This window comes from Taudactylus pleione, unplaced genomic scaffold (genome assembly GCF_031769625.1).
Source record: "Taudactylus pleione unplaced genomic scaffold, aTauple2 ptg000019l, whole genome shotgun sequence".
Classification (NCBI taxonomy): Eukaryota; Metazoa; Chordata; class Amphibia; order Anura; family Myobatrachidae; genus Taudactylus; species Taudactylus pleione.
The window spans coordinates 14,465,181-14,478,055 of record NW_028284421.1 but is presented as its reverse complement, the minus strand read 5'-3'; the positions used below and the strand labels follow the sequence as shown (position 1 = coordinate 14,478,055).

At 40.2% G+C, this 12,875-nt stretch overlaps 1 protein-coding gene across 1 annotated transcript in view; it reads left to right on the top strand.

Moving 5' to 3' along the window:
- Nucleotides 1-12,875, top strand: part of OTUD7A (OTU deubiquitinase 7A) — a 203,582-nt gene that overhangs the window by 175,484 nt on the left and 15,223 nt on the right. The gene's annotated exons all lie outside the window — the stretch shown is intronic.

Below are 12,875 nucleotides of genomic sequence, written 5' to 3'. Positions count from 1 at the left end.
AAGTTAGATAATTCACACTTTTGTTTTGAAAAACATGTTTTTTTTTTTAGTAGGTGTAGTTTGCTAAGGCAAGAACCACAATTGTGCTTATGTGATTCGGTCTGAACCTAAGAAGAACCTCCCGCACTTTTATATTGAATGTTTATTTTTCATGGTGAATGAACAGAGATGAAAACAAAATCAATGGATACAATGAACTGCATTGTCCAATCTTTACAGCTTCGCTTCACAATGCAGTCCTCCATGGACTTTTTCTGTATAATATTAGCCAATTATAAAGGTGTGATCTCACATATAAGTATTGTTCCTTGAAGCTTAAGGTCATTTTTCCAGGCGGTTCTCCTATAGGTCAGTTATCCCTTCGCAAAAATCAATTTGTAGAAGATACCGCAATATAAATCTGTCTCTCTCGCTCTCCACCTACTATTCCCTGATTCATCTCATTATATTAATAAGCTTGTCAGTCTGTTAGAGCATCTACTTGCCTAATAGCTACCTACTGGAAAGCACAGGGTCCTGCCAACATGGCTTCCCTCCGGAATAGAATCTGGCAAGTCTAGGAGATGGAGTGAATAACCAGTATTTTTAGAGAGTTCTCTGTGTTCTTTTAGATAGTCTTGGTCCCAGTATAACAGTGTCTCTCTCTTCTGTTTTGGTCCATTACTGACTGTAGCTTCACCTACTTCCTGCTCTCTTTCCCACTGTTGTTACTCTGACCCTGTGTGTGACCCTAAGTGGTTTCCTCTTCCTCCCTTTCTCCCTCCTCTGTCTTCTGCCTCCTCTTTCCTAACGTTCTCTTTCTTCTTTCCCTTATTTTCCCCTATAGTTAAAACCAGGCATTGGATGTATTTTCCGCACTCTGTGCATTCTAGTTATACTACTTATTATGGTCCCCTGCACAGTACTGCAATATGTTTTCATTCATGTCTGATGTTCCAAAAACAATGGACTTCTCTCCTGAGCCACCAAGAGAAGGACATTAGCTACGCTAGGAGGTTATTATACTTTTATATTTAGTCAAACCCATTGCTATTAAATGATGTAAACAAATGCATCTATAGTATCAGCTTTATGGGGGGTGCTACTTCTACATCTGATTTCAAATATACATATAAAGAAGACAATAAATAACAGTTCTTCTGTTAGGGGTGCACTAATGATCTAATTTGTTCATTCATTTAATACTTAATTTAAAGTCGTTTTTTTTTTTTAAATATGGCTACTCTTCAACAAAATTCATAAAAGCAGCAATATAAAATAAATATAAGTGAGAAATAAAGAAAAATTTAAAATATTAAAACACAAAGTTCGATTTTGTTTGATTTCAATTATGTTCTGTCCACAAATCTAATGGCTCAATATTTTACACTTATAATTAGGAATATGTAAGTCTTGGCTTATTCTAATCAAAGGTGAACACTTACACACTTTGTATCAGAATAATTACATTGATTTTACTATATAAGTAATAAATTAGAGAACAAATTAAGTTACTATTGCATCCCTAACAAAAGTCTTGCTATTTTTTCTTCTATATATGTCTCTACTGAGCCAATCAGTCAGAAAGCTCACATGATAGAAGAGGAAGGGAGGTTGCTATGAACATTTCAAAATCTCCCTGCCCTCTACCTTATATGTCCATGTGACACTGTAAGCCATGTTGTTAATCACATGACTAAAATCTACATTTATTATTAGCAACATGAATAAAGCCTTTTATTTACTCTTTTGTCTTATTAAAGTAATGTAGGCTGAACATTTTCTCCTGTAAACTAGTAAGAGAATGGTTTCCATGTACCAAATGTAATTTTGAAAATCTAGAATTAGAAGCTAATGTAGCAAAAAACATGGAAGTCACAAAAGTTCTGCCACCATATAAAGGTGCAATTCTGCAGTAGATTATACTTGAATGCAGATGACCTGGCATTAAGTATCCCAGTATTACATTGAGAGTGGTGGGGGGTTTGCAATTTCCTAATTTTTCATTAAAAACTTTGTATTCATTAGTTCATTAAAAACAACTAATGATTACGGTAAAGTTAACATTACCACTCACTATTTAAATAATTTAATTATAAACTTGTTATACATTTATAAATGTCACTTATGTACCATAACAAAATACATAGGGAAGATGTCAGAATGGTTTTAGGTCATCTGTGGTTTTAATCAACATTACAGTAGGACGGATTTAATGCCTAAATCAATGAAGATCCAGTAATGACTAGGCAACAGTAGAGCCAGGCTCATTTATCTAGTTAATAGTTACTGGTGTTTGTCAGTGTGTCTTCTAACTGTATTGGTACGATGGTCAGTTACACAAAGATGCTTATAGAAATTTGTAAACAAGTGCATGATAACAAATGATGAACTGTCTGTGTCCATATATCACTGTCATTTACGTGGTAAGCTGTTTTGGTTTATTATAATGTACATTTGTCTAAATTATTTCATAACTGATAGTAGACAAGAATGAACCAATTTAGCATTGCTGGCAGGTAAGTTGTTGTATTAGGTTGGGTGGAAAACAAATAATTCCTCAACTACAGAGAGCATTGCATGGATTTATTATAGAGTCTTCTAGTGTCTGAGGTTAATGGTGCATGCGGGAAAGATGCTGTAATACAGGTGATAGTCATCGTTTTTCTCTTTGGGTTCCACAATACAATCCTAAAATCCACCCCCATTACAACATATACAAACATCTTGAAAGTAATATAGTGGATTTGTACAGTACCAGGTTAAGGTCCATATGGGCCTGGAGCTAAAATTTATAAAGGGCCTATTGTAAGCTGCCGCAGGAGGTGTGCCCAGCACAATAGTGGTGTGGCTACTGATATAAGGGGCGTGGTCTGCACAAGGGGTTTGATCTGTGACGTTCCAGACACCCTGCTAGCCAGATGCAGGAGCTATGGGGCTGTGACAATACAGCCCACAGGGCTCTTCGCCCTGTGCGACGGCACCGCCCACACTGCCCTCCTTACGGGACTGGCTAGAAGGAATATATACATTAGTGTTAGTATAGGAGTTTAATTTAATTTTTATTACACATATAACAAAATATATCTCCAACAAATCAATGATTGAAACAAAGACATTCAGAGAAAATGGAAAATCATAAAAAAAAAAAAAAAATTTGAACACACTTCCGTCCTCAAAAAGTGTGACCGCCATCCTTATTAGGCCTGGGTCACAATCTAAAAACAACAAAAAAAGGACAATGTGCCAAATAGTGCAGTATGTAGCTGACAATGCGTGTAACCCCTTACATACTACTCCCCTTTTGTTATTTGTATATAATACAACAAACAGAAGAGGAAAGAACATAGGGGCTGATTTAGAGGTAGTCACGGCTGCATCCCTTGGCAATTGCGCACCTGCGACTTTATGCAAATGCCGCTACAAAGCCCCTCCTTTGCGTCCAACTGTGCAAGGACTGAGGCGCACACTCTCAGCATGAGACAGACGCAATGGCGATTTCAATTCAGATCTAGCGATTGTGTATGCGTATATATAAGCCGCACTGTGCAGGTGGCTGAGATTATCTTGCAATTCCACATGCACAGCAGTACCATACGCAAAGTGAGTGACAAGTAGTCAGTGTCCGGAGAAGGTGGTCATAAAGATGCAGGTGTGGCTTAGAGTTTAAACGCTGTTACATGGGCGTGCATAAATTAGCCTTTGCAATCTCATATACAGCATGAGAACCCTCTGTGAGTCAGGAGAGCTGCCGCAACGGCAAGATGGCTGCTAGATGTGCATTGGTTACCGATAATTACACAGCAAAGCGATGTCGTACGCGGGTAAGAAGGCAGCAGTGGGCGTCCTTATGCTCAATTGATCTTTGGAACATTAGCATATTTTGTAGCTCTGATCGCATTAGCGTCCATCTCTGAATAAGCCCCACAATCATTAGACGCCATTATCTGTCGCACCATCAAAACTTGAATCAGCCCTATGTGACTGACATTGCGTCTGTGTGCGCAAATACTTCAGCCAAACTCCCATAACACGCCCATGAGACGGAGCACTTTGTGCGCATTAATAGCCTCCCAGTCACTGCCCAGGACAGCCCAGCACTTCTCCAAGATATTTAACATCTTCTCATTCATATATATATATATATATATATATATATAAAGCACTAATCCACGGCACTCACCATTCCTAGATTCGGGGTGCAACATGTGACCACATTGTTTAAATAGAAACCACAGGGGCTCTGCACTCACCATAATAACTAATAATGATAATAACAACATAATAAACAGTGGGGTTTTAGTTCATGAATTGATCAATGCATTTAAGCTTGCAGCCCATCGTCACAGGACCCCACTTTACTGCAAGTCCCTACTCTGTTGCTCAGAATTCTAACATGGACATAGCATCACATTAGTGTTAAACTCATGGTATGCTTTCAAGGTTTAAAGCTCACAGCAACTTTGCTTTTAAACATGAGACAGTTACCAAGCACACCTGTTGCAAAGCACCTAGGAAAACAGCTGACACAAGTTAATTAAACTAGTTAAAAGGGGTGCATGAGAAAATGTGATCACAAAAATGATTAATTATAAAAATTAATCAAAATAAACAAAAAGCACTAATCCACGGCACTCACCATTCCTAGATTTGGGGTGCAACATTGTATGTGACCACATTGTTTAAATAGAAATAACAGGGGCTCTGCACTCACCATAATAACTAATAATAATAAACAGTGGGGTTTTAGTTCACGAATTGATCAATGCATTTAAGCTTGCAGCCCAACGTCACGGGACCTGGGCTGCAAGCTTGAATGCATTGATCAATTCATGAACTAAAACCCCACTGTTTATTATGTTATTATTAGTTATTATTAGTTATTATGGGGAGTGCAGAGCCCCTGTGATATATATATATATATATATATATATATATATCATACTGTGTATATACACACACATATAGATGTATATTTATATAAATGTATAGAGAGAATATATATTATTAAGCTCGTATCAGTCCCACAGCGTACACTGCATATCAACTATTATTATCACACAGCAGCAGCAGCCAACCAGCAGGGCTGAAACCTCACCTCAGTCTGGAGGATCAGACAACCTGCTGGGCCGCCTACACGGAGCTGCCTGTGATCGCTGTGTTCAGTGCTGTGTGCTGGGCCGGGAACTTAGAACAGCTGCTTGAACGCTGTCGGGGCAGCGACTTCACACAGCGCGGGGGAGCCTCGGAGTCACTGTGTATGCAGCGCAGGGACAGCTAGAGAAGCCGTCCACTGCTGCTGCCATAATATAACATATGATCACTACTCGCTTTTGATCCACCTTGGCCAGAAGAGGGGAAGGTGGGGTAGCGGACCGTGGCCGAGACACGGGGGAGGTCGGGTAGCGGCCTGCGGCCGGAGGAGGAGGGGAGCTTACAGCAGCCTGAGGCTATTCGGAGGGCCGGGCTGTGACTGCCTCGGAAGGCCCTTGCCAGGCCACTGTGGCAGGACATTTTTTTCCTGTTTACAGCAGCACTGCACAGCAGTTGGTGTGGGCCTATTTTCCTGGGTGGGCTTGGAGCTGCAGCTCCATCCGCCCCATTGTTAATCCGGCCCTGGATTTGTAGGTACAACATATATTGCATTATTTCGCCTCTGCACAATATGACAAGGTAAATTTATTACTTTACTTTAATTCCGGTCTTCTTCTGGGTACGATTCAGTGCAAGAAGGCTAGGTGTCCTCGCTGTTGCTCAGATGGACTTCAGAGGTGATTATGAGGAGAATCCCCACAAATGGGACCCAGCTGGGTTGCCTGGAGCAAGCTACACCATTATGTAGGCGGCAGGTATTCCGGGTGTAGCTCCGTTGCATAGAGCTAATTGGTGGACCAGGTCTGGTTGTCTGGTGCACATTTATATCCTTTATTCCCAACATCGGAGATGTCAGAAAAGCAGTTCACCTTCCTTGCTAGAGGGCCATTGGTGATGGTTGGCAGTGGGGTGTGTAGTGCATTGCCACCTCAGTGTGTCCTCTGTGAGGGAAGTGGAGTGGGAGGGGAGGAGCAATGCATAGTAGGAGAGGGATAGACTCCGTGGATGCTGCTTAAAACATCACAAATGACTCTGTTGCACCAAATAGAGTTATATTGGGTCTCTAAAGTAGAACTAAGACAGAGCAAAAACTATTTTGATAGTGAAATATTTTCTTCTCCTTCCTGGACTCTCAAAAAGCATTGGGCAACAGGTGATCCTCCTTCCCTTCACCTGCGGCCCCAAGATAATTCCCATCTGCCCTTGTCTCAGCTTTATGCTCCATCACATTGAATTCTCAGCTTTGTTGTTATAGCTTCCAATACTTTTTAATCTTACATCACAATGCCAACTGTTATGTTATCACAGAGTGGTGTATATTTCTTGAATTAAATGTATTGTTTTCACTTATTACTGAAATTAAGGGTAATTAGCATCCATTTTGAAGATTAGAGGGCCTCTGTCCCACGGACCCTGCCTCTGGCTAGCTGGGTACCCAAAATAGCACCCTGCAGCCAGAATCTCTGCAGCAGTGCCACCCGAAGTATCCTTAGGACGCTTCTGATGTTGCTGTCATTCCCAACAATGGTGGCCTGACTTTTTTGCTTTTTACCCAGATTAGCAAGTGAGTGGCACACAGAAGCCACAGATGCCATGCCAGCATCAGTATTCCAATTGCTTTTCTTTTATTAGTGATGCAAATAAAACACAGAAAAAGTCTCTCGTGGACACTTGGCTATGTCGCAAATCCGCAGCGTGCCAAACGGGGCTATTTGGCACAATTGAGCATAGGTGTATGTGGACACCTTTGTATGTGCATCTTGTAGCACAATAACCATTTATATTTTGTGACTACTTCCAGTTTTAAAGGGAAGTGCAGGAGAGTGTGGAGATGGCTGCATTCTAGAAGGAGATGCGTGCAGTGCTCACTCATGTACATGGATAGGATAGGGAGAAATCCAGCTACAAGGTATAATTTTATATTGTGCAGATAAAATCATTATAATAGATATAATTATTATATATAGCAGATGTAAAGTGGACAGATGGGGTGAGGGGGAATATTGCCCAACTCAAATGAAGCTAGCCGAGTTGTGTGTTGTATGCAGAAGCAGCCATTGTTTAACCAGCATGAAAAAAAAAAAGATCATGTTGCACCCTTACATCACAATATGGTTTTGTTCTTGTGCCACTATGCACTTTTAAGCTATATTTACTTCTAACTCCTAATACAGTATTTTTTATGGGAAACTGCATTTCTGGGCACATTTCAACAGATGTTAAACCATTCAGACAACCTAAAGTGACACATAATAAAGTCATTCTGTATGTCCCACCAGCCATATTTTTAATAGGATAACTGAAGTTGAAATTAGGAGGAGGTCTCACAGTGCTGGTAAGTGGATGCATGATAGACGTTGAGGGGATGCTTTCACGGTTTTCATTATGTGCCTTTCCATTCAAAAAGTGCAAAAGTAAAGACAGACTGATTTCCCAAGGGCAGTTCCCAAGATCAAGATTCTGCACTTATGAATGCGCTAGGCTGACAGATAAGTGCATTTGCATAAATAGAAATGGCCTGCATTCCTGCATCTTCTGCACTTTGGTAAATTCCTGTTACTGTGTAGGCTGACGCCTGACTGTTTCATTAGTTGCACTGTAAAGTTGGGTACACATTAGACAATTTTTGAACCAATCCGACGGATCGGTCCGATATATTGTCGATATCGTCTGTGTATGTTCTATGACGGGCCATGCGTGCTCCTGTTTGTTCGTCGGTCGCATCGTCAGGTCATCCCTACATGCAGCTCAGTCTGACAATGCAACTGACGACCCCATGCAGCGGGATGCGCTTGGGGCTGTCATATTGGATGGTCGGGCACCGGATCATGTAATGTGTACCGGCCACCTGATATGTCGGCCCGTCATCCTTGCCGTCGCATTGCTGGGTACACACATCGTTTAACACTTATGTAAAAATCTGAGCCTTAACAGGGCTGACAAACATTTAAGCTGTAACAAAATCCAGCAACATAAAGATGTTCTCTGAGGCTAGCTGCACAATATTCTTTTCCTGAATGTCAGAATAGGTTCTGTAAAAAACCTTTCAGACATTATGACGTCTCATTCACTAAGAGTTAATTATGAAATGCACAAAAATCTTAAAACTATACACTGCACCTTGATAATCTTTCCTGCAAGAGTACTACTGGAAGGTGCAAGATGAGTCCCATTACATATAGAGACAAACTTAGATTTTTGCAACTTGAAGATTTTAAACCCTGTGCGTTTACCCTTAAATTCTATATAACTCTGCCAACTCATCTAAGTATCCCTCAACAGAAAATTAAATCACCGTTCCTTAGTTCAGTGAAAAGTTAGTTGAGTTCTTTTACCTCATCCTTACTTTAATAGAAAACAGGGAAGATTCCGCACAGAACCATAACTAGAATTATTTTAACCAACCATCCATATCCATGAATAATTTATACATCATAAGTTTATGTTGGTGGTGCTCCCACAGCCTAAATATAACAGATTTATTAGAAAAAGAAAAAGTAAGGCTATTCTTGGGGCACACTTATATATGAATTCTTAAGATTGAAATAAAATATAACTTTTAATATTAATAGTAAAATATATACCAGGTACACATAAGGTCATAGGCGAACATAAGGTCATAGGCGAACATATTAAAAGATAATTTCTGCAAAGTACCCCACATATACAATTTAGGGTAACAATAATTGTGTTAGAGTGTAGATATTGCAATAAATACCAATCAATTGACACATGTAGCATAACCATGTATAGATTGTGACAATCTATACATGGTTATGCTATATGTGTCAATTGATTGCATCACAAGGAAGGTATGCTTATGCACCACCTGTCTTGACAGCAACTGATTATTAACTGGACCTCTCTTTTGAGAGTAGTCCTACATTTTTGAAATAGGCTCAGACCGTGTGCATAAGTGAATCCCCATATATTTTCAGTAGCGATAATCTACAGTCATACTTCACTGACTATGCCCAAACTCGTTTGATCTTGGAAGCGATCCAGTGGTAGGCCTTGTTAGTACTGATGTGGGGGACCACTCAGGAATACCAGGTTCTGTAGATAGATATTGTACTGTTTAATGGGGATCATAGGACTGCGCACTGTGTAGCCTATATACCAATACCTATGGTATTTATTGTATCTACACTCTAACACAATTATTGTTACCCTAAATTGTATATGTGGGGTACTTTGCAGAAATTATCTTTTAATATGTTCGCCTATGACCTTATGTGTACCTGGTATATATTTTACTATTAATATTAAAAGTTATATTTTATTTCAATCTTAAGAATTCATATATAAGTGTGCCCCAAGAATAGCCTTACTTTTTCTTTTTCTAATAAAACTCATCCTTACTTTGCAGGGAACCCATAGAAACCCCATCAAAAGATGTATACATTTTACGTGCCTTCCTATGGGTGTCTGGATGCCACTGTCGGTATTCTGACCAGCGGCATCCCGACAGCTGGGATTTCATACTCAACCCCTTTTCTAAATGACCCTTGCAGATAATGAAAAATAATCAACAGCAGACTGTTTTTCCACTTTACCTGTTTATATAGATACTAGCTGAAGTATCCGACATTGCCTGGGTTTAAACCTTCAAGTTATTAAGTTTTTTATTATATGATGTCGTCCAAATCCATCCAGTGGAAGGCCCAGAACAGGCTCCTTGGGTCAAAGTTCTGCCCAGTGTACACCAACCAGAGGTCCGACCAGGACCCTAACCCCCCTAAAACCTGACCAGGCGCCAACTGGACCACCTTGTATTGGTTTCATAAACGGACAGAATAACAAACCGACCAATGAATTTTAAATATAAGATTTGTCGCTATGTGGTCTAATAGCTTACTTTTTTGATCCTAAATAACTATGTAAGATTTGGCGACTGTACCTTGAGAGCTGTGGAAGATATTCACAAATAAACTACCGTATATACTCGAGTATAAGCCGACCCGAATATAAGCCGAGGTACCTACTTTTACCCCAAAAAAACTTATTGACTCGAGTATAAGCCTAGTGTGGGAAATGGCAGCAGCTGATAGTGCCCCCAGTAGTAATTCCCCCTGGTTGTGCCCCCAGTAGTAATCCCTCCTGGTAGTGCACCCAGTGGTAATCCCCCCTTTCAGTGCCTCCAGTGGTAATCCTCCCTTTCAGTGCCTCCAGTAGTAATCCCCCCCTGGTAGTGCCCCCTGTAGTAATCCTCCCCTGGTAGTTCCCCCAGTGGTAATCCCCCCTTTTAGTGCCCCTGATAGTGCCCCCTGTAGTCCCCCCCCCCCCCCCAGTAGAGAGAGATGTGATAAGAATAAAAAAAAAAAATCACTTACCTGAAACTCCCGCTCCTGGTCCCGCCGCTATCCGCTCCTCCGGCCGCTTTGCATGGGAGAGACGTCGTCACGACGAATTGTCTCCCATTACCCACTGCGGGAGCCGGAAGATGGCTCCCGCAGTGGGAGCAGCAGCAGCCGCTCAGAGTATGACAGACTCTCAGCGGCTGCTGATTACAGCAAACACACAGCTGCCGGCTCCGGCGGCTGTGTGTTTGTGCTGTGTAGCGCTGACCGAACTCCGTTCCGGTCAGTGCTACACTTCACTCGAGTATAAGCCGAGGGGGTACTATTTCAGCACAAAAAATGTGCTGAAAAAGTCGGCTTATACTCGAGTATATACGGTACTTATTTTATATATAGTCGATACTGTATTGAACTCTTTAAAAAAAAAAATGGGCAAACAAAATATTTTTGTCAGATTTTTTTATATTCTTTTGCTGTCTTTATGCAGTGTATGACACAAAACTATACACTTTTAAGACATCATTATAGCAATATAACTTTATCATAGAATTGATCTAACGCACATCCAATCTGCATTTATAATTTATTATATGAATATATGGCTTTCTTGGAATAATAATTTAATGATTTTCTTTTTTGAGTTTGAACCATTTTAAATTATCCACATTTTCTAAATTGTGTTACTATAACATTTCAGAAATAAGTTTCTGTATTTAAGAAGTCAAAAATGATAATCCATCTTTGAAAGCAATGTATGTAAGCTTCCTCTCAGAAACAGTGTTGTTGTCATCATACCGGTGCCTTACAGCAATGCTTCGGTTTTATGCTTATTTGCAAGCAAATTTGCAAAATAATAAATTCATAAAAAGCAGTCAAGTTCTTTTAAGTTTTGAGGATGAATGTCATAATATGAAAATCTGTATAATGTTTAGTGCTTATTTTTTTTATCTTTGGAGAACGCCATTTGAAGTGCTTTGATGAAAACTTCTTGGTTTTGTAGAACCTGTAAATAAGTTATCAGCTGTCACATGTCTTAGTGTTCCACCTTCATCAAAAGATTCCCAGATACCTTTGTTCCTGATACTGTCAGTTCAGAGCCACGAATGTTGGCTCTGGCATAGTCATTGAGTTAGACACTAAAATAGAAAAGAACTTTATACCACTTTGAGGTTAATCAACCAAATTTGTAACTTTTTGGGTTATACAGGTTGAGTCTCCCATATCCAAAATGCTTGGGACCAGGGGTATTTTGGATAACGGAATATTTCGTATTTTGGAATAATTGCATACAATAATTAAATATCTTGGGAATAGGACCCAAATATACACACATAATGCATTTCTGTGTTATATACACCTTATACACCCAGCCTGCAGGTAATTTTATACAATATATTCAATAATTTTGTGGTTCAAACAAAGTTTGTGTACAGAAATGAAATTCATTTATGTTTCATATTAGGGATGTGCAGGCTCGGATAGGTTCGAGTTTGCACGTGGAGTTCGGATTTTTCCCTCCAAAAAAACGGAACTCAGAACGAGGCAAAACGTCATCTTACATGGACGAACATCATCATTCCTGGTCTTTTGTCCAGGAATGATGATGTTCGTCCATGTAAGATGACGTTTTGCCTCGTTCTGAGTTCCGTTTTTTTGGAGGGAAAAATCCGAACTCCACGTGCAAACTCGAACCTATCCGAGCCTGCACATCCCTATTTCATATACACCTTATACCAGTGATTCCCAACTTCAGTCCTCAAGGCACACTAACAGTCCTGGTTTTAGTAATATCCATGCTTAAGCACAGATGGTTAAATCAAGATAACTGAGGTACTAATTAAGTCACCTGTGCTCAACTATGGCTATCCTTAAAACCTGGACTGTTAGTGTGCCTTGAGGACCGTGGTTGGGAACCCCTGCCTTATACACACAGCCTGAAGGTAATTTTATACAATATTTGTGCCTTAAACAACGTTTGTGTACATTGAACCATCAAAAATTAAAGGTTTCATTATCTCAGTCATGCCAAAAAAAATCCGTATTTCGGAATATTCCATATTTCGGAATATTTGGATATGGAAGACTCAACCTGTAAATAATTCTACGCAGATCCATATACAAATCAATGGAGTCAATTCAATTCAGCGGGTTATATAGCGCCAGGAGAGAGCTCCCGGTGCTATTAAATTCACCGCGATGAGTAGTCCGACTAATTTCTATTCGCGCCCTCCTGAGGGTGCGTGGAAAAATCAGATTAGCGTGCCGGCTGCGAGGCTGTTTTCCGGTTTAGCACGGTGCTTAGCACTGCATTTTTGTCGGAGAATGACTGTTCTCGCGACTAAACACCCAGGTTAAGTCACGATAACCGGCATTCTCCGACTTAACCTCTTATTATCGGACTAAACAGTGCACTGAATTGAATAGCTTCGGTAGCTCCCTCCCGGCGCTGTCAACAACGCACTGAGTTAAATTTCCCCACAATGTTGGATAAATGATCATTCA